This window comes from Taudactylus pleione, unplaced genomic scaffold (assembly GCF_031769625.1).
Source record: "Taudactylus pleione unplaced genomic scaffold, aTauple2 ptg000201l, whole genome shotgun sequence".
Classification (NCBI taxonomy): Eukaryota; Metazoa; Chordata; class Amphibia; order Anura; family Myobatrachidae; genus Taudactylus; species Taudactylus pleione.
This window is the reverse complement of record NW_028284603.1, coordinates 4,919,216-4,942,769: the sequence shown is the minus strand read 5'-3', so window position 1 is coordinate 4,942,769 and position 23,554 is coordinate 4,919,216. Positions and strand designations below refer to the sequence as shown.

The following is a 23,554-nucleotide window of genomic DNA, read 5'->3' as shown; positions in this document are numbered from 1 at the left end:
CCACAGATGTCACTCAATGCTGCCGGGCAGGCAAGTATAGACAGCCGGCCGGCAACTCCCCCTCTACTGATGCAAACAACAGCGGGCCTCCCAACACTCTGGGCCCCTTAAGGTGCCCATCCACTAGACGATTAAGTTGAGCGGTTGAACGATAACATTCATAAATCGTTTGCAAAAATGTCTAAAACAACCAGCGATGCACGCTCCCGCTGGTCGTTTAGACATCTATCATCGGGCAAACATGCTGGGCAACCTGGCGATAACGTCAGGTTCAGCATGTTTGCAGATGATTGATGAGCCTGCACTGAACGACTGCTCGTAATCGTGCAGTCGTTTTGAGGTCTGCTAGTGGATGGGCAGCATAACACATGTAATCCAGGCCCTGGGTCCCAGCGGCGGTCACACAGTGCCCACTATGTGGTGGCACCCTTGTGCAGCCACTCAGCTGGGACATGCCCGAGCACCAGTCTCCCTGCTCACCACCAAACCACCACCCGCTTCCCATTTAAATTTACTGGAGGCTGTCTTCAATCCAGGAGCAGGGGCAGTCGTCACGGTGCCGCATGTTACTTCAGCGCCACTACATGGTCCAGTAAAGGCACCAATGAAATCTGCCCTGACTCCACCCCCGCTTTTTATCGCCTGCAGCCAGGCCAGATCTGGGAGAGCCAGGGATTGGTTGACACGGAGCGCGTCCCCGGGGACCCACCCATTTTGAAAAAGTCCCCGGTCTAATATACCGGGTAAAACAGGCGCTATATCGCGTATTTGAGATCACTGCATATGTATGGGAAAGGCACACCGGAGAAAGTTGTTTCAACTATATTGGAGTGCCAGAATTCTCTGCATCACTCCTAATATGCATGGCTCGCATTGGGAGCTGCACGTGCCACAGCCGCAATTAGGTCATCACGCAAATATGTGTGGTGACCCAATTTATATCAGGGTGCAATTTTATAATACTAGATATAGATGTTAGCTGTATATTTTTTAAATATGTATTAGAAGCATATTTAGACTTGCAAATGATTGTATCTGCTTCATTTCTATTTCAAATACGAAACATTTCATATTAGTGGCTAAATTTATTTTTCCAGTTTCACATCCGTCTCAACTTCAAATAATGTAATTCTGGCAATGGGATTGTCTGTTTATACTGGTTTATAGTGTTCACTCTAGGTCCGGCGCCAGACCTAGAGAAAGGGCACTCTGGCGTGCACCCGAAAAGGGTGTGGTCACGACAAAAGGGGCATGTCTTTAAGACACGCCCCCTTTTCAGCACTATTGGAGGTGTGCCCGACACTTACGGACATGCTGGGCTCCCCCCAAGCTTTCCCATTTTTCTGTGAATAGATGGTGGGAGCATGCGCCCAGCATCTGTTCACCAGCAGTAATCGCTACACTACAATCTTTCCCCACCCGCGGGACACTAAGGCCCGCAGGTGGGGACGGCACTCAGCAGGCTGTTTTAGCGGGGAGCTGCCAAAATAGCAGGGCGCATTCTGCCCTTTTAAACGGGGTGTTTAGTCGCGAGAATGGGTATTCTCCGACTAAATTTCCCGGCGCGATGCTGTTTCCGCTGCGCTAAGGGCAGAAAACAGCATCGCGCCTGTACTTTTGCTGGAGGGATGCGAGAAGAAATCCTTAGTTGGGCTTAGCAGCGCGCTGAATTGAATAGCTCCAGGAGCTCACTCCGGCGCTATTCAATTCACATTGAATCAGGCCCTTTTTCCACCCCAAAAATTAAATGTTTTTTAGGGTGAATTTAGATTTTTTTTTTGCTTAGTCGGTCATTAGAGGGGGTGTTCAAAGGGTTCTAAACCAAGTCCCCACATTTTTGGGCAAAAATAGGGATTCTGCACATCTTTTCTCCTGCCTTTGGGTGGAGAAACTTTTTCGCCTGTTTTTGCCTATGGAGTTTTCGCACATGCAAAAACATGCTGGAATGGAATAGGGCGATACTTTGGAATGTGGCGAAAACATCGCATTGGTGATCTGCTGGGCCAACTCAATTATAGTCTGAGATCAACCCTGCAGGCTGCAGTTAACATGGATTTCTGTTCGAGAGGAGATTCGAAAAGAAATTTGTGTTAAATGCCCCGACAGCGTGTGCCGTGAACGTGCTAACCCATAGCTTCAGGAACTTATCCCAGATTCTAAGGGTTAACGTGCATTAGCGTGTTAGTTACCACGCAAGGAAAAGGGGCTGTAATTGAATAGCCCAGGGCGTTAGAGCTTGAAGCTACCACCCTTTAATCTAATTGAATCTGTCCTTATGGGCTCTACTTATAACACTGTGAAAATCCCTTTTTCAATTGTCAACTTTAAAAAAAAAAAATAAAAAAAAAGGTTTGCACAGCTTTCTGCTATTCATGGAGGGAGTTACCACAGAAAAAGCAGAGGTTTTTTTTCCTGCGTTCCTCCACTTTCGGATAATGTTGCTTTCCCATACTGCTTACCGCATAACGCAATCACTAGCACATGCGCAGTACTAATTAGGGTTGAATGTGTATGCGGAACCAAATCGGCTCACGCAATCTCACTGTGGAGACAAGTGTTTCTGTTCATTGCGTATGTGTGCGGCCCGCCTGTCCGCGCATGAACTATACTGAATGCGGTCTGGAATTGTGAAAAACCCCAAGGCCTTTTTAAAAGTCTGCTGTAGTAGCAGGAAAACCGCAGCACATCGGAAGACACCAGAAGGTAATCCTTGTTGAATAACTACATAACAAAGGCATATGTAAATTACCACTATCTACAGAAAATTCTTTAGAAATAGAGCCCCATGGAAACGGCTTTGTGAATACAGTGCGGGGGAAACCTACCATAGGATATTCTTTAATTGCCCAGGTTACGGAAGAGGGTAAAAGCCAGAAACATAGTAAAAGCATTGAAGAAGCCGGAAACAATGTAAAGTGAATTGAAAAATCTGGAAACCATAAAAAATGTATTGAAAAAGCCGGAAATCCATAGTAAATCTATAGGAAAAGCCGGAAATCCATAGTAAATGTATAGGAAAAGCCGGAAATCATATTACATGCATTGAAAAAGTCGGAAACCATAGTAAACACTTCAATACGTCTACTATGGATTCCGTCTTTTTCAATACACTTGACATTGTTTCCAGCTTTTACCAACACCCAGGGGCGACAGAACGATTTTATGTTTGGGGGGGGGGGCAACATAAAATTGTTCCAGCACTGACCCCCCCCCCCCCCCTCTTACCTAAACAGCAGCCGCGGACTGTCATGGGCTGTGCTTTACAGTAATAGGCTGCACAGCCCCTGCACGGAGGATAAAGTATAATGTGCGGCGTTTTAACTTAAAAACCGTCACATTACACCTCCTCCTCCATGCGGTGCAGGACTGTGCAGCCCCTGACAGACCGCGGCCGCCACTCCTTTGAAACGTTTTTTTTTGGGGGGGGATGAGTGACAGTCACTGTGATGTGTGGTGAGGAAGAGACTTTCCTGTCATACAGGTATATTTCAGAGTCTTGATTATAAAAATAAGAAACAATTAAAAGAAATATTATAAATATTCTCTGTATTATTCTAATCATTTTTATAATTAAAACTCTGGAGTAAAAAGTGTATGGCAGGTGAGGCGCTCTGTCTACTTTTTTGGAAAGGTATATTTCCCCTTCAGTTTCTGTACCTGGAAGTGAAGTGGACTGAGGGCGGGGGTGAGGTTCCCTGCCCTTACAGTCCACCAAATAAAGAAACTTGTCCGCTCGCCACAAGATTATATTCCCCCTCTTTGCCCACGTGGATGGTAGTGAATGACGTTAGACCGTAGCTGATGACATCAGGGTACAAAAACTGAAGGGGATCTATCCACTTGCCTACCTTATCCACACATCCCTGATCAAAACACAACAAATTTCCCGCACTAGAGGCCAGGAGATGCTGGGGATGAAGTAAGAGGAAGCTACAAGCAAGAATAATAAACAGAAATTTGACAGGCCCAAACAGCGCCCCCTGACCTGTGGTGCCCTGTGCGTTGGCACCGGCCGTACTACCCTGGCTACGGCCCTGCCTGACCCCACCTATATACTCACATATAGATAGAAGAGTGCGATTCAATTAGCACCTTGGAGATATCGCTTTCTGGTTTAGTGCCTGGTACTATTCAATTACTCCAGCGACTACACCTTAACATGGATTGCTTCCTTCTGAGTGCGAGCATAAATCCGTGTTGTTAACTAGTGACTTGGGGGCTAGTTGTGAGCTTCAGGTACCTGCATCGCACCAAGCACTTAACCCAGGAGATGCATTTTACTGTGCCTAAGCCCCAGCCAGTAGTCACAATAAGAGGCACCCCATGGGTTAAGGGCAGTGTACTACACAAATGTGTGTGTGTGTGTGTGTGTGTGTGTATATATATATATATATATAGTTATATACACACACACTCACACATGGCATTCAGACACACACGTTCAGCACTGGTACGTCCATACGTTACCTACCATACAATACTGCTCCAAGTCACCAGAGCAGTAAAACACGAGGTGGCTGCATGAACTATGGGGCAAGATATCTCTTAAGCTAATAGTGTTTCTCTCTGTATAACCCCATACCTTAGCCCCATGAGGAGGGTAATGCCGGGCTATGGAAGGACAGTGGGCACGTCAGTCTGGAAGGGTAACGCTTAGTATGGAGATAATAATGAGGTGACTGTTCTACAATATCGCATGTAACATTTATTAAACACTGGGCGCCAAAAGCTTTGCACTGGCCGCTGCATAGAGCACACACAGTGGCGGGGAAAAAGGTTTCTGTTTCCACGGTAACCAAACCTTTTCCCCATGACTGACAGCCCCCCTCAGCCAACCAGCGCCCCGGAGCCCATGATCCAGGACGTCATCGCTGCCTCTTCCACAGTCGCTTCGCGGCAATGAGCTGAAATGAAATAAATAAAAAAAACAGAAGAAAAAAAAACAGAGGGGGCGGCGCCGTGGTGTTAGTTGACGGGCACCTCCGCTGTCCAACCCGTGCCCGGCCCTGCGTTCCCTCGACCAATCGAAGCGCGCCGGGGGCGGAGTTGCACAGGTTTCCAAACGCTCGGCGGCGTCATGGGCTTGAGAACTAAACGGAGATGGAATGTCCCAGTCTGAACCGGTTTCAGCCGGTTGCGAGTGTGTGGCTGCACTAGAGCAGAAGCAGCGCTTGTCCTCCCGCTCCGCCTCAGCCCAGTACCCGGATCGCACAGGCCGCCTCGCCGCCCGTACAATGTGTTAGGGGGGCCCCGGAGAGATATAGCAGCCATTCATTCCCCAGCCCTGCGCGGGAGTTCCAGTGTGTGCTGGGCCCAGGCCTGGAGACTGCCCCTCTCTCTCCCCCCATTCATTGGCGTATTACAGACTGTGCCAGAGGCGCCACAGCAGCAGAGGGGGCTCCGCGGCCACGTTACACCGCTCCTCTGGGCGCCGGATCCGGGGGGTGCAGCGCTGCTGCTACGAGAGGGTCCCACTGCCGCCGGCTGTCACCGGGTTACCGCACACTACTCTGGCGCTGAGGAAGAGGCAGCTCCCGCTCTCGGTAAGTGCCAGGCCCGGGTGTGGACGTAACCAGGGGGGTGTGTGTGTGAGACTGGCCCCACGTGTGAGGCTGGGTGTGCAGTAGGGGCACTGTGCGGGGCTGCTAGCAGAGGAAAGTTCCCTAGTAGGCCTTAGGCTTTCAGGGTGCTTTCCTGTAGCCGTGACCCCGCCGGGGGTGGGGGGTGAGCCGGGCAGGGGCAGATGGGGCTGGCCCGTACTCTGGCGACTTGCTGGCGGAGTGGAAATTTCCAGAAATGTGAGTGTGAGGAGGAGAGCAGGTCCGCCAGCGTCACGTGCTGCTGCTGGGGAGGGAGGGAGCGAGGGGCGGGGAGGAGAGGCCGAGGCTCGGGCTGCTGGGTGAGGGCTGGAGGGGGCGCAGACCTGGGGGTCTCGCCTACCTGCCTGGGAGCAATGCCGCCCCCTTCTGTGCCAGGGCTGGGGGGGGGGGGGGGTGTATGATGATAAACAGTAATGGCCCACACCCCTGGCCGCATTGCCTCATGGTGATCAGAGGCGTGGAGGTAATGTCACTCCATAACCTCACTGTCCTTTACATGTGTACAGTAGCCCGAGCACGCCTGTGGTGTCAGGAGGACAAACACAGTATACAGCCTTCAGCATCTCAATTGGGACAGATGTATTTTTCTGTCATGGTCAATTAGCTGATGGGGGATAATAGTAGCTTATTGATTGGTGTGAAAGTGTGTGATGCAGAAAAGTATCTGTCCTTCACCCTGTGAATATGCGTGTGTGTGTGTATATATAATATATATCTTTCATTTTTGTAGAGATGATTTGCACTCACATCCCACTGAGGTCGTATTATGCAGGGTGCTCCACTATAGAAGATACCAATGGTATTCCAGTAATATAGTCCAGACTATGTCAAATAGAGCTGAAATGAGGGCACTTCCTGATTTGGAATAAAATATAAAGATTTATTAATCCAACATCACGTCCCCGAAGGGTCTTTGTCAAGACAAGTCATAGAACGTCTGTCTAGCATGCATTGTGTGTGTGTGTGATATATATATATCAGTGTGTTCATGAAACTGACATTTCACTGTTGGTCTGTATCCCAAAGTAATTAGCTCCGACTTGCCTTGGGATAAGCACTGAGGATTGCATTTTACGAAGACTGGTTCAGCTTTAGTTTGAAGATGGGCCTTATACACACGCATTGCACATTTTTCTTTCTATATGTGAATGTGGAACAACAGGAAAAAAGTGCAAAACAACCTTGTGTGTATGTGTAAAACTCTTTGCTTGTGGTCCTGTGTAGAGTACAGTGATCTGGAGCTAGAAGTGTTTACTTACTGTACATGTCACTCTTTCAGCCTTGGCGGTAAAAGTGAAGTGATGGTGAATGAGCTGCTCCAGCTGTGGGTTGTTATTTTATTTTGATGCAAAATCGAATTTTAACTATGGTTAGTCTGGGGGGGTCGGAAGATTGACTTGCATTGCAAAAACTTCTGCTGTGCCATTGACTAGTTAAATATGTATACCTGTATCTGCAATGTTTTGGTCTTTGTTATTAGGCACAGCAAAAGTTTTACAGTTTGCTGCTAGTACTGTATAGCCACGTGTTAGTGATTTGCACTTGCTGACCATTTTGTCACATGCTGTTGCGGTCTGTGTTAGTAGTTGTATGTAAAATCATTGTTTTGTTTACTTACCACATTAGTGGCTGTAAGTTGAAGTGTTGTCTTAATAGCACCTGTCACTCGCTGAAATAAGGATAAGGTAACGCTTTCTACTATGCATATTACCAGTTCTTTGGAAAGGAGTGGGACTTTACTATATAAATAGAGAAAAATTGCTTTAGCCAGGAAGGGGGTGAATTCAGTTGCTTTCGCCTGCAGCTGTTAGTATTGGGCCCCCAACAGAGCAAATCAACTTTTTCTTCGGTCGCAAATGCTGATGGCGCACAGATTTCTGATCGCACTCTCCTGAGGTGGCAATCAGAAATCCACAACGCTGACGAGGAATTTGCACAGGTTTAGTTGATTCAAACAGCTAAATCCAGTGCTTTTGGGTGTGACGTACGAAAATGGCATGGGGCCCAAAATATTTGAATATCGCCCCCAGATCTCCTGCTTCTTTAGACCAGGCGTGAAAAAAGAGGGCACATCTTAAAGACACGCCCCTTTTCGGACGCACACTTTCTCTAGGCCCTACGCCCAAATAGGTCGTGTAAAACAGCTAAACCCGATTTAAAGTGCTGGGCTCGACCGTGAAAAGTGGCTTTTGGGTGCTCAAATGTGTCAATTTTCGCACATTACTGCTCGCCACCCAAGGCGCTGGCAGCTGTTCACTCCCAACATGGCATCTGTTCGTTACCAACAGGAGCAACAATTGAATAGCTGTCAGGTGCGAAGGGACGGACAGCTGCCAGCTCAAACAATTGAATTTTGCCCTATGAATGTATCGTGAGCTGTTCGATTTCCTGGGTAGCGGGAGCGTAGACCCTGTTTGTTTTTTGTGTGCGCGCGCATGCTTTTTGCTGTAATATTTAGAAATTTTATGCCCTTTTTGAAATTAAAAATACCACAGAAATTGAATTATCTGTGAATGCACCACTTTAGGGAAAACATTGGGCTCGATTCAATTCAACGCGATGCTGAGTAGCCTCGGAGGGAGCTCCCGGAGCTAATCAATTCAGTGCACTATTTGGTCCGACTAAAGGATTTCTTCTCGCACTCATGAGGGTTCAAGGAGAAATCAGACAAAAGTGCCGGCCGCAAGGTTGTTTTCCGGTTAAGCATGGCGCTAACAAATTCACGGTTGGCACTTTAGTCAGAGAATGCCAGTTCTCGCGACTAAACACCCAGGTTAAGTCGCGAGAATCGGCATTCTCCGACTTAACTGGCAACTGTTGGAGCAAACAGTGCGCTGAATTGAATAGTTCCGGGAGCTCCCTCCTGTGGCTGTTCAGCATCGTGCTGAATTGAATCGATCCCTTAGAGCTAGGGGATTGAACTCCAGTCCTCGAGTACCCCAACATGTCAAATTTTTCAGCTTTTTTTTCTTTGGAAACGCAAGCAAGGCGATTCAATTAAGAGCGAGGTTAATATCGCCCGGAAACTTAGTCCCAGAACTATTCAATTCACCTCGCAGTTTAGTCCAACTACAATCACTTAAGTTCGAGAATGCCATTTCTCGCAACTTAACCTGGCTGTTTAGTCGCGAGAACCGGTATTCTCTGAGTAAAGTGCCGTCTGCGAGGCTGTTGGTGCCATGCTAAGCCGGAAAACAGCCTTGCAGCTGGCTCTTTAGTTGGATTTTTTCCTCTCTCAGGAGAATGCTCTGAGAAATCCTTTAGTTGCACTAACAGCGCGCTGAATTGAATAGCTCTGGTTGCTCCCTCCCGGCGCTATGAACATCACGCTGAATTGAATTGGCCCCAAGAGGTGCAGGATTCAATTAAAAGCGATGGCTGCCATGTGTTATTCCAAAATATAACAAAACGGCCAGCAACATAGCTTTTCTTTGCATCAACTAGTGGTATGTAGGAAAAGTAACCATGTTGAGGGCACTGTCATGGATATATATAGTCGAACTTTGTAATGATGTTTGGTGGCAAATCGCCCAAAATTTAAACTGTCCAATATGGTATAATTACTGACCCAGCAATATTGATTATATCACCTATACCTAAAAATCCTGAAAACATGACCTGTCTGGGGGTACTGTATCACTTTTTATTTGTTTTGTTCATACTGTTTATGTACTTTGTAATGCACTGCAGACCCCTTATGGCGCCATAGAAATGATGGTTGAGTGGGACAGTCGAAGTTACTATATCTTCTTGGCACAATTATATTGAGTTGTCTTTACATGTACATTGCATTTCACTCTGGTGTGTTCACCGCATGGTATTGACACTTAAGCTGTAACAGCAGTCACAGGGAAACATTTTTCTGAGATGACAAACTCTCCTTCTTGTTCACATCTCAGAGCACACTAACACTTAATGAACTAAATATAGAACTTGTTTTTTAGTACAAAATTACCTGTAAATGCTTTGCTTTTGCTGCAACTTAAGATACAACCTTCTTAAATTTGTTTGCATATGTAAGATATTGCATTACTCGATTACAAGGTACTGTGAACTTCTCTTGCACTAATTCTATAGCTTCTCAGTAATTAAAGCCCAAACATAGAACTGGAATAAATACCATTCAGCAATACTCAAGTTGACATAATTTGCAATTCCATGTGTGTGTCTATCTATCTATCTATCTATCTATCTATCTATCTATCTATCTATCTATCTATCTATCTATCTATCTATCTATCTATCTATCTCAAAACGTCCACTTGTAGATCCACCAGGGGCTCGACCAGAGACTAGGCCAGTACTCAATTAGTATCATAGATTTAATCCAAGAAAATCCAATAAAATGGCTTTATAGCGACACTGTAGTGAACTGCAGATACATCTTGTCCAGCATATCATACATTACAGCAGGTACGAGCATCCACACATGAAGGCTCCTTCCCCCACTGTCAAATCCCTACAGCCGTTTCAGTGTTAACTGTCATCGGGATATCAGTGAAAAAGTATACAGTGTAACACAGCAATACCTGTTCCCATTCAGCAATACTCAAGTTGGCATCGTGTGCATTTCCAAGTGTGTGTGTGTATATAATCTCTCTTTATGGTAGTCTTCTCTAGTCTCTCTTCCCGCTCTGTCCCTCCATTGGTTGCCGGTCTTCTACCGTATTCAATACATCTCTTCACTCATCTCAAAATATCTTCCAACCCGACTTCTCCGCTCAGCACAAGATCTATGTCTCTCATCCCCACGCATTACTTGCTCCCATTCACGGTTACAGGACTTTCTTCGGGCAGCACCCACTCTATGGAATGCCTTGTCACGCACAATAAGACTTACATCTAGTCTCCAATCCTTCAAGCGTTCCCTGAAAACCCACCTCTTCAGACAAGCGTATCAGATTCCAGAACCTCCCACATAACCTTCATAGCTTCCATATCTAATTACATCCCCTTTCACAGTCCACACATAACCTCACACATCGTCTTTCTTTCTCATCCTCCTGACATTTGGCTGACATTCCTGTGTGACTGGATCATGCAGCCCACCATGAAACTCTGCAGTCTGGCTGGACCAAATTGCAATATATAGCACCTATCCTTGTGTATCAGTGCCTATTTCCTTATAGATTGTAATATTGTGATCAGGGCCTTCCTAACTATACATCTGTCTGTTATTACCCAGTTTAGTTCTATTAACGTTCCAATTGTAAAGCGCAACGGAATATGCTGCACTATATAAGAAACTGTTAATAAATAAATAATAAATATGTACACTCCCTGGAACTTCTAGTTGCTCCCACAGGCCATTTCCTATATCCCATTAGGTGAAGTTTCTGTGATAAAATGAAGGCAAAAGGCGCCTCCTAGTGCATTAAATTTAGACTTTCCTATTGTCCTATTAATTCTATAGAAACATACTATATATAAAGCCCAGGGAATACCTTTGGGCTAAAAGCGCTTGTAATAGTGATTAATTCTGGAATAAAAATCAAATCCCAGTTTCATCGGTCCTGGAATCAAATACCAGCTCCACTGGTCTTCCCAGGGACTTTAACAAGAAGTGCAGATATACAAAATAAAACAGTATAGTGCATTATGCTTAAAAAAAGAAAAAAAAAAGTTTATTTAACCAAAATAATAGTTAAGTTAAGCATACATAAAAGAATGTACAAAGAATTTTAATCGGTGCAAAAAAGCTCATCTAAGCCAGAGGGAAGAGCAGCAAACCATACAGGTCCCAGAGCCTGAGCAAGTTACAGGCTCAATGCATTTTGTCAACCTATTCTCCACCAGATGAAGTCCTGGTAGTAACATGGATGAAACGCGTTGAGACTGTAAATTGCTTCGGCTCCGGGACCTGTATAGTTGGCTGCTGTCCCCTCTGGCTCAGATGAGCTTTTTTTTGCATTGATTAAAACTTTGTACATTCTTTTATGTACGCTTAACTATTTTTTTTGTTAAATAAATAAAATTTATATATATATATATATATATATATATATATATATTATAATATAATATTTTTTTGTGTGTGTGTATATCTGCACTTCCTGTTAAAGTCCCTGGGAAGACTGGTGGAGCTGGGATTTGTTTTGAGGGTTAATCACTATTACAAGTGAGTTTAGACCAAGGGTATTCTCTGGGCCTTTATATATGGTACGTGTGGAGTCAATAGAATTTATGACACTAGGAAAGTCTAAATTGAAAGCACCATGAGATGCCTTTTATTTAAAAATAATAATTATATATAATATATATAATAAATATATATATATATTTTTTAATTTTATAAACTTGTGTACAGTGTGTGTCCTGTGTTTATTTAAATATTGCTCTGGCTGTGGAACTACAGGTACCCGCCCCTCGGGTACATAATACCCCGAATGCTGGTACTTGTAGTTCTGCCAAGTACCAGCATGCAGGAGAGGCTTGCTGGACCTGCACTTCCACAACAAAAGACAATATTTTTAACCATTTGAAATTATTATTGTTTATATGGCGCCACAAGGGTTCCTCAGTGCCTCGCAAAGTACATTAACAAATGAGAACACGTAAAACAGCGACTTACAGTACAAGACGATACAGAATAAGAACATTGTTTATAAACATTGCTGCGATCATAACACTCAAAAAAAAAAAAAGCAGCAGGGCGTCAGCTCCAAGTGTAAAGTGCCCTTGTGTAGAGTTTTGAGTAGATGATCGTATGAGTGAGGGAAGGAAAAAGCACATAAGGGAAGAGGGCCCTGCTTGTGAGAGCTTACATTCTATAGTGGGGGAGACAGATAGGGGTGACACAGATAGGGTAGACAGTGAGGAATAAGCATGTAAGCAGCAGGTTAGGATGAGAGCACTATACTACATAACCCAGCACCAACCGCCCAGGGGTTCCGGGGATAGCCCCGAGCTATCAGCCTAGGCTTGGGGTGCTCTGGAGAGGGGACCCCTTTATTGGGGGGGGGGGGGGTCCCCAGGGAGACTCGGCCTGGGCTGACTAGTGGTCAGGGTTAATGCTTCGGCTGGGGGACCTGGTGAAAGGGCTCCCCCCACTAGAAAGTCCGTTGCTGGTTCTGGAAAATACAGGGGGACCCTAGCATTTTTCACCCTGTATTTCCAGAACCAGGACTGGATCAGAGCCCAGTGCTGGTTGCTCAAAGTACATCATTTGTCCCCCGTATTTTGGACAACCAGCACTGGGTCTCTAAAGCCCAGGGCTGGTTGCTCTCTTGGGGGAGGGGCCATGCCATTTTTTTTTTCTTTCTTTTTACACAGGTTTTCATTTTGTGAACACCGCAGCACGGATGGGTCTCACAGATCCCGCCCGTGCATCTGTGTTTTTTTACAGACCGATGCATGCATCACAAATATCCCGGATCCGTGCAAACATCTGTCTGCTATCCTGCACAATCTAAAGATCGGCAAATCTGTAGATCGTGTGACAGATCTTTAGATCGTTTGACACATTGTGCAGCTTTTGCTGCACATCGTGTCCTGGAGTGCCGTGGAGCTGCTGGGGAAAGTTCAAGGGGAATCTGACATGATATCGGATCGTGACCACATCGCCTTGTGTGTAGGTACCTTTTTATCTGAGTAAGCTGAACCAATGCAGTAAATCACACACACACTACAAAGATATAGGGAGGATTAACTAGAGAAGATAGGTGCTCTAGACTTCTCCCCATCAATCCTATAGGGCAGGAAAAAAACCCACAGCTAACCTCAATCTTAAAGAGTAAACACCAACACCTAAAACGGGCAATACACAGAGAAACCTCATGGTTTAATCTCCATGTATTGTATTTCAATTCAAAACCTTCAGTCCTATTGAGATGAGTGCTAGAAAGAAAGACCTGGGGGTAAATTTACTAAGATGGGAGTTCTATTTAAGAAGTGATGTTGCCCATGGCAACCGATCAGATTCTACTTATTTATCTAGAACCTTCTAGAAGATAATACCTGGAATCTGATTGGTTGCTATGGGTGACATGACTTCTTAACAGAACTCTCATCTTGGTAAATTTACCCCTTAGTCTCTGTGGTGTCACAAGTATCATCCTATGAATGGTGGACGAGCAAAAAAAAAGCGCAATTGAAAAAAGTTAACCCCAATGTATTTCCCATTATTTAACAACTTCTGACTGCTCAGGCATCTTCAGCTAGTGTACAAATAATTTTTTCTTCTTTCAGTTTAGTTCATTCGAAACAGACTGGGAATTGAAAAGATCTCTAAACTATTGTTTTTATTCAAAATGTTTAATGCGAGTGACAATTAAAGTTCTAATTTTTTTTATTTTTTTTTCTCTGAAAAGTGCTTTTGCATATTTTAATTGTTTAACCTAAAATTGGTTTTATTGAACGATATCGAATAAATCAATCAAAGTATCAAACCCTAATAATTTATTTTGTTAATGTTAGAAAGCATTCAAACGTGATTGATCAAGGTTTCTAATTCATAGCAAGATTAATTTTTCATTTAAACATTAATGCAAAAAAACTGGTTTAAACCAAAAAACCAGGGTTTTAAAAATAAATGTAGAAAATTTGTTTTTCCAACCCTGGCTTGCAGCCTCCTGAGGTGTGGGCAGAAATCCTCCCAAAGTCTGCCTTTTTGGTGCCTTAAGCACTTCACGCCCGGCTTTTGGGTGCCTTGACTGTCTCTCCTATGGGGCTCAATTGTTGATAGTGCCGGGAGGGAGCTCCTGGAGCTATTTAATTCATTGCGCTGTTAGGGCAACTAAAGGATTTCTCCTCGCACCCTTCTGAGAAATCAGACTAAAGAGCGACCGCGAGCTTGTTTTCCGGCTTATCGAGGCGCTAACAGTCTCGCGGCCGGCACTTTAGTCGGAGAATGCTGGTTCTTGTGACTAAACACCTTGCTTTAGTTGCGAGAATTGGCAATCTCCGATTTAATTTAGTCTAGTTGGACTAAACTGGTAGGTGAATTGCAGAAATTATCAGCCACCTGGTTACATGATGAAATATTCAGCTTCCTAGTGGCAATAAATTTCCTTTGGACTTTAGATTCATGAGGTCTCTATCTAGTGTTCCCTCTAGCTCCGGCGCGAGGCAGGGCGCCGGAGCTAGAGAGGGCATGTCCGTGCGCGCCGAATGGGGCGTGGTCATCGAAAAGGGGGCGTGTCTATAAGACGCATCCCCTTTTCGTCACTCTTGGGGGCGTGCCCGGCACTTATGGACACGCCGGGCAGCCCCCAAGTCCTGCAGACAGGGAGAATAGATGCCGGGCGCATGCGCCCGGCGTCTATTCTCCGGCGGTGACCGGGTCACCGCACATTTCTTCACCCGCGGGACACTGCGACCCGTAGGTGAAGACGGTTCCCGCAGGCTGTTAGGGCAGGGTGCTTTTTGCCCTCCTTCTGGAGGGCAGGGTGCTTTTTGCCTTCCAGAAAGAGGGCAGGGCGCCGCGCCCCGCTAAAACAGCCTAGCGGGAACGCTATCTATCTATAATAGGCTTTGGTCCTATCCCCACTCAAAGTAATTGTGGCATTCAGAGTCATTCTAAAAGCCTGAGTGGGAAGTCTTTAGCATGGTGTGATTCACTTGGGGGCGATTCAATTGTTTTCCTTGGCGACTGTTACTAGTGGGCGCCCGACAGAGCAATTCAATTGTTGCTCTGTTTGGGCGCGAATGTTGCCGACTCACACTTCTGCTCGCTGCCTTCTGAGGTGGCGAGCAGAAATGTGCAAAAACTCAGTGGTTTGGGCACCCTTACTAGAACTTTACACTGGTGTAGCTGTTTTATGCAGCTAAACCCGGCCTATTTGGGTGCGACAAGGGCAATAATGGTCACCCACTAACGATTGAATTGCTCTGTCAGGCGCCCATTAATTAGCATGGCGATAAAAACAATTGAATTCCTCAATTTTAAATCATGTAAGGTAACTCTTGACTAGACTTTTCATCTATACATTGATGTGTTGCTTGCAATGGAAAATGGATGTAACAATTTCAGCATGAGAAGTCTTAAATCCTCTCTGCATTCAAAAAGGGCAATTCAGATGTTTTGGACGTCCCCGCTGGGCGTCTTTGATTGGCTGCCCGATGGAACAGTGCAATTGTTGCTCTGTCAGGACGCCTAAAGCTTCAGGGGGGATATACTACTTCTTTAAACCTGCTGAGGTGCGACAAGAAATGTGTGCAAAGTCCGTTGTTTTGGGCACTTAAATGTCCGTTTGGCACACTAGCAACTTCTTTAGGTGGATTTAGCTAAACCCGGTGCTTTTAGCCAGGTTAACTACTATTGGGTGCCCGAACGGAGAAACAATTACATTTCTCAGTTGGGCGCCTATTCATATAGACGCCCAGCAGGGGGAGCGTAGAACATTTGAAGAGTCGTCAATTTCTTTTATTGCATTAAATTTTATGCACAGGGCATTAACCATAAGACTGATGGATATGTGATGTCAATGTAGCGGTATTTGTTGGCTCATTTTTGGTGGATGTTATCATGAGGATCGGCATCGATTTAGTGATGGTGCTAGAGGCTTTATTCAAAAAATAAAAACTTGCTTAAACTAGTGTAATGATTAGGGTTATAAACCATTCCATTGTAAGGTTATATTTAGCACTTGAATAGCTCTACAGTTTGCATGTATCATATCTTGCACTTAAAGTTGCTGGCGGAGCTTCCAGCTTGGTTTCTGACCTGCTGTATGAAGAGAGATGATAATGCATAAATATGTGCTCAACATACCTACTTTTGTCAGAGCTCTTATACGTTAAGTCGGTTTTGAAGGGGGCCTAGTCAGTGCTTCATTGTTTTTCTATAGCCTTTTTTTTTTTTAAGTGTTTTTCCACAAATATTTAAATGTGGAGTTTGTTACATGAATGTTTACAATTAAATTATGGCACAGATGTATTGGAGGAGCCATTGAATAACTTGAGAACACTTAAGTGAGCCTGTATAGTCCAAATAAAATTTACTGCATTTATACACCTTTTTTTTTTTTATCGCAGCTTCAATTCGACTATGAAAAATACAGGATTTATATTCATGTAGTGTTATATCTATCCAATTTGTTTTTTTTACTTTTGGAAAACTCCTTTTATTGAGGAATTTCATAATAATGGCATGCAGCATTTGTCTTACATTGATTAGAATATTTTGTACTCCCTTTTGCAAAATCTACCTTTTTGTATTGAATCTAATTTCTCCATTTCCCCCTAAAAGAATATTAAGGGGGCAATTGAATTGTTTTCCAAGGCGGCTCTGATAAATGGGTGCTCGTCAGAGCAATTCAGGTGTTGCTCCCTTTGGACGAGAATAGGCGCCGGCATTTCTGCGCGCACCCTCCTGAGCTGTCAAGTAGAAGAAGTGTGCGATAAGTTGGCACTTTGGGCGCCAAGATGGGAGTTGCATGGCTAAACTTGCTGCTTCTGGGAACACCCATTCAACACGCGCGCTCTTGCATGGGTTTCCTCCCATACTCCGGTTAATTGGCTCCCCACAAAATTGACCTTCGTGTATATGTTTGTGAGCATGTGGTAGGGAATATAGATTCAAAGCTCCACTGGGGCAGGGACAGATGTGAATGGTAAGATATTCTCTGTAAAGCGCTGCGGAATGTGTGCGCTATGTAAATAACTGATGATGGTGATAATAATGAGATCTGCCATTCCAGAAACAGACTGTGAGCAGAAATGTGTGTCCACTGCACTTGCACCAGATTGGAGCAACAAATGAATTGTGCCGTTGGCGCCTATTAGCTAAGGTAGCGATAAACTCTGTTGAATTCCCCTCCATATCAATGGCTTTACTTTTTAAACAATTCTTTAAAGTTGAGATAAGAAAGTGGGAAAACAATGCATATCAGATGGATATCACTGTCTAAAAAGATTCCGCTCCAAATATTATTGTTTAATGGAGACCCCTGTATGTTAACTGCTAGAAATGTCTTCCATATCTTGTGGTGGTTTTTTTTTTTTTTTTTCATGTAAAAGTGCTTCTAAAATTAATGGGACAATGCCTACGTTTTTGTACATGTCCGTCTTGAGTTATCCACCTTTTGTCTGCTGGGCTTAAGCAGATTTAATTAAATGTCTTGTTTATGATATTAGTTTAAAAGGAAAAAAAATTTCAGAAGATATTTGGATACTTTGGCATGCTTTAATTCACCTCAATGACATTGTCGAGCAAATATACCTTCCCAAATTTAGGGGTGGGCGGAATTCAGTTGTTTTCTGCACAGTGATGGTTAATGGGTGGCCCGACTAAGCAATTCAATTGTTTTGGGCGCCCATTAATTATCTAGCTTGTTGCGCCCAAATAGACCTGGTTTAGTTGCAAAAAATGTCCAAACATTTCTAAAGACTTGTTTAGCACACCCAAACAGTAGTTTGGGTGGTCAAAACCTGGAATTTTTGCACATTTCTACTCGCCTCCTTAGGAACTGCAAGCAGAAATGTGTGCACCCACTGCATTAAGCTGGGCATCCACTATACAAGTTTCTGTCAGATATCTGTCCTTGCTGGCTGGTAGGAATGAAAACCTGGTAATGTATGGGAGCAAATGACAATCGTCCATTTGCTCACAAACACCGGAAAATAGCCAAAAATGGTTCTTCAGACAAATTGGTTAAAACACAAATTTAACCAATTTGAAATTTTTTATTTATTTTTTTGGCCTTTTTTCAGTGTTTAAAACCATATGATCAATTGTCATTTCCTCCCACACATTACCAGGCTTTCATTCCAACCGGCCAGATTGGACAGATATCTGACAGATAATTGTATAGCAGATGGCCAGCTTTAGTGCCTGAACAGAGAAACAATTGAATTGTTCTGTAACATTAATGGATGAAGCTGTTATGACCTAGGGATCATAGAATGTTAGTAGTCTATTTACTGATATACTTTGTGGATAAAAGTGCAATGAGAGATGTAAATATATTTCCGTTTCTTCTAAATAACATAGTAACATAAAAGTAACATAAAACCTGTATCCACTTGTCTCTTGAATTTCCCCCTTAGTGTTATTTATAGTCACCTTTTCATTATCAGTGATCGTGCAGAATGAAAAATTTTGAGTTCCGGGGACCCCTCGCTTTAAAATATTGGGGTCCTACTCCACAGTTTCCAGGTCCCATTACATATTATGGAGGTGACGGCAGGCAGCAGTTGGGACAGTGCTGGGGGCAGGTAGCATTTGGGGTAGAGCTTGAGGGCAAAGTCAGGGAGAAGCTGGGGGTGAGGGTGTATAGCAACTGGGGCAGTACTAGGGTCATGGAGAGGTTAGGCAGGCAGTGCTTGGGGTTAGGGAGGGGGCAGTACTGGGGGGGCAACGAGGATTTTAGGGACAGGCAGTGCTGGGGCTAGGAAGGAGCTAAGGCCCCACCCTTATTATTTGATATCACTGCTGTTATATAGTAGATGCTATTGCTATACTGTTGTACAATTAATAAAGGCACCAGGTGGCATGAACTCCTCTATAATTTGGTGCCACTCGCCCTGGCTTTACACCCAACCTGCCACATCAGCACTGCAGCACCAGCAGCCGCAGGTAGTTATACCCCCCCACCAGCCACAGCACCTGTCGTGTATGTACCAGGCCTACCTCCCTTGCTATTCCCGAGGCCGTCTTACTGCCGGGGCCTGTCCTGTCGCTGTGTGCCAGGGACGTACTCCCACAGGGGCTTGTCCTGCTCCTGGGTGCTGGGGACGTCCTGCTGGGGCCATTCTGCCATCGGGTGCCGGGGACATCCACCCACCGGGGCCTGTCCGGGTATCGGGGACATCCTGCTGCAGGGGCCCGGGAAGTCCTCCAGCCGGGGCCTGTCCTGCTGCCCGGTGCTGTCCTCCCGCCGGGGACATCCTGCTGCTGGGGCCATTCTGTCGCTGAGTCCCTGGGACGGCCTTTCGCCGGAGCCTGTCCTGCTGCCGGGTACCGATGACGTCCTGCAGCTGGGGCCGTTTTGCTGCCGGGGACGTCCGGGTGTCGGGGAAGCTGCAGCATCAAGAGAAATGCGCTGAGGCTGAACTTGGGTTGGCTGGCTCCACTTCCACTTTTTATAGTCTTCCCTGGCCGGGCCAGGAAGACATCAATCATTCGAGAGCCAGCGGATTGGCCACAGCGGGACGTGTCCCCGGGGACCCACCCATTTTGCAAAAGTGAGTCCCCCGGTTCACATATTTGAGTAAAATACGCGCTATAAGCGTGTATTTGCAATCACTGATTATAATATAGGTGCCACACACCCTTTTTGTGCAAGAAAGTGCCCTGATTACATAGCTGTCCAGCACCTGGAGAGAACGCTATATTACATTTTTATCCCATTCATTAATAGCAAAGTCTAAAGGGGCATGTCCGCTAATAGACGGAGAAACGAGAGCACGATTACGACATTGTAATCGTGCTGTCATTTCACAGTCTGATGTGCCTACACTGAACGTTCAGTGTAGGCACATCAATCATCCCTGTACATGCTGAACCTGACGTGATCGTCAGGTTGACCAGCATGCATGGGCGATGAGATGTCAAAAACGACCAGCGGGCACGCGCATCGCTGGTCATTTTTGACATTTAAATGCCCGATTTGCGGCCGATTACTGAGAGAGTGCACGATTGCGATGTCGTAATCGTACAAATCGCTCAGTAAGGTCGCATAGTGGATACGCACCTTTAGGGGTTCTATACAAAGAGAAATTAATCATAGGTCAAAAGTTCTAGATTTCAAAGGGGGAATTCAATTCAACGCGAGGTCGAATAGCCGCTGGAGGGAGCTCCCGCAGCTATTCAATACACTGCACTGTGTGGTCAGAGAATGCCGGTTATCGCGCCTCAGCGGCTATTCAACATCACGTTGAATTGAATTCCCCCCCTCCCCCAAGAGAGAAATGCCCGTAGCTCCCATCTAAAGTGACCGGGAGATATTCCATTGTTTTCACTTATTGCGAACTTCTGCTCACATCCTCCTGTGGGTGCCTTATCTGCAGTGCCTCCGGCTTGTCATTTTAGATGAATGAGACTTCTTTATGCGGCTAATCTCCTGCATTTTGTGCGCAACCTATGCGATAAGTGGTGGGCGTTCAAAGACAATTGAATAGCTCCCTAACTGTCACAAACGCTTTGTGTATCCAGATAACATATTAGGGGGGAATTTAATTGTTTTTTGGGCACCCAAAGCAATGGGAGCCTGTCAGAGCAATTCTGCTGTTGCTCTGATTGGGCGTCCATTACTTTTGAAGCGCCCAAAAGCAAATGGTTCAGCCGCACAAAGCCGCTAAATCAGTCTAAAGTCCGTGTTAGAGCGCCAAAGCTACCGTTCATGTCGGCCAGTGTGTACCAAGCATTAGAGTGTGTTGGATTGAGGACAATAGCTATTCGGATCCTCTCATCGAATGACTACCGGCCACAAAGCCAAATTGGTGGTCCGTAGGCAGGCACGCCAAAAAGGCCTAGAGACTATTGGGTTTCATCGACCAAACAGCTGGGGGTCTTTGCCAGGTTTGGCAACAGAATTGTATGCGACTCAGTAAAAGTAGTTTGTTTAATACAAATAGAAAAGCTAACGACGCTGTGAAACGCAGTACATGATGATTTTATGCCGTCTGTATTTTTTACCTAACCCTCACAATGAAAATGCATTTATTTATACAATAAAACAATCAAAATTTTCTATATATATATATATATATATATATATATATATATATATTTTCAGCAATCGATATATCACATATATATATTCAGAAGCAATAAAACACCATTGGTAAAAAAAATTATAATGAACAGTGAATGGACAAATCTGTATGGTATTTAGAATCGTATGCCTCAGCACATAATCAGACAGTTAAACGAATGGGACCTCTGTATAGTCAATTGTTGCAGGGGATCATATTGAAACTATGGCACAATAATACTGATTTGCTTCATTAAATAAGCTTCCAAGCTCCGCAATTTCTTAGATCCTTATTGTGCATTTCTTTTCAATATATATTGAGTTCGGTTCACAAATAGGAATTCACAAATACAGGGAAAAAGCTTCTCAATCAGTTTATTAAGCTTGATAAATATATGTTGGAATAGTGCCTGAAAGCAACCGACGCGTTTCGAGCGGTTTGCTTTTCACCAGCCTTGAGGAAGAGCAAACCACTCGAAACGCGTTGGAAACTGCAGCTACTCACCTTACCAGGACTTTTACCCCACTTGTGAGTGTCCAGCAAGGGTGCTTTCCGGAAACCCCAGCTGCTGACTTTACCCAAGGTGACACTCCCCATCAGAAACTACGTATGAGTTTATACTTTCAGTAATATTTTATTACATTTTATTTCATCTGTGTTTACTTAATGTATTTCTGCACTCATCCCATAGTGGAGTGTACTTTGTGGTCAGCGCCTAGGGTCATTATACACTGTTTTCACTGGTACCTTATCTCCGTTCACTTTATCTCCTAACAAAGCTTAGTAAATAGACCCCTAAGTGCCGGTTATTTGTACTTTCAGGCATTGAGATCTGTTCGGGCACTATTCCAACATATATTTATAAAGCTTAATAAACTGTTTGAGAAGCCCTTTTTCCCTGCTTATTTGTGAACCAGACCATATAGTGTACAGTATATTGTACTGTACACCATATAGTGTACAGTATATTGAAAATAAATGCACAATAAGGATCTATGAAATTGTGGAGCTTGGAAGCTTACTTAATGAAGCAAATCAGTATTGCGCCAGGAGTTAGCCAAGTCCATAAAATTTGTGGTGATTCGAGGCTATATATTGAAACAGTGTTTCAATATGATCCCCTGCAAACAATTGATGACAGAGTTGCTATTCGTTTAAGTGTCTGATTATGTGCTGAAGAATAAGATGGTAAATACCATACAGATATTTGTTCAATCACTGTTTATTATTTTTTTTTTTCTAATGTTTTATTGCTTCTGTATCTATATATGTGATACATCTATTGCTCATGTCCTATATATTTATAGGTATTGATTTTTTTATTGTATAAATAAATGCAAATAATTGTTTGTTGAATTTTCACATTTTAACCACTTGCCTGGCATGGTCACATCAGATGCAGCCACGCCAGCCCGGCCTCTCCCTGACATGGTCGCATATGATGTGACCACGACCAGGCAAACACCCACTGGGCTGCTGTGGGAAGATAATTCTCCAGCAGCAGCCTATGTTGAAGGGACCCTCTGCACCCGTGGTTCCACCCCCGGCATGTCCTGATCACTACAGGCTACAGTAATTGGGCAGCCTGGCTCTACACCCACCCACACCTCGCTCTGTCCTAACCCACCCCCCCCCCCACAGCCAACAAGTAACATTTATTTGAAAGATGTCTTAAAAGTGTATCCCTTTTTTATTATATGTAAATGGATATTTAAACTTTTTTTTACATTTTTGTTTAAAAGATTATATTTGGGTTCAAATAGCCTTTTTGATGCAATAAAAAAATTATTTTAGCCAATAAAGGGGGGAATTCAATTCAGCGCGCTATTGAATAGCGTCGGGAGGGACTCCCAAAGCTATTCAATACACTGCGCTGTTTGGGCGCGCTAAGGATTTCTTCTCGCACCCCCGTGGGGATGCGAAGAGAAATCCGACCAAAGTGCCGGGTGCGCGGCTGTTTTTCTACATAGCATGGCGCTAACAGCCGTGTGCCCGGCACTTTGGTCAGAGAATGCCGGTTACCGCTCCGGGGACAGTGGCAGGTGGGGAGTTTGACTGGGGCGGTACACCTGTCAAACCGTAACGCAGGTGCCCTAAGGCGAGCTCAGGGAGGACTAAAACCTCCCGTGACCGCGATAACCGGCATTCTCCAACCACACAGCGCACTGAATTGAATAGCTCCGGGAGCTCGCTCCCAGCGCTATTCAATTCGCGTTGAATTGCATCTCCCCCCAAAGTGATTAAACAATTGAATCGCCCCCTTTTGAAAAGATGTTATTTTTTTAATCGAGCAATTTAATTGTTGCTCAGTTTGCACG

The 23,554-nt window shown here is 44.7% G+C and overlaps 1 protein-coding gene across 1 annotated transcript in view; it reads left to right on the top strand.

Moving 5' to 3' along the window:
- Window positions 1-5,073: 5,073 nt before the first annotated feature.
- XPO1 (exportin 1) overlaps window positions 5,074-23,554 on the top strand; it is a 75,521-nt gene continuing 57,040 nt past the window's right edge. The window contains exon 1 of the mRNA XM_088477203.1: window positions 5,074-5,543. The gene's annotated coding sequence lies outside the window, so the exon portion shown is untranslated. The remainder of the gene's footprint in view (window positions 5,544-23,554) is intronic.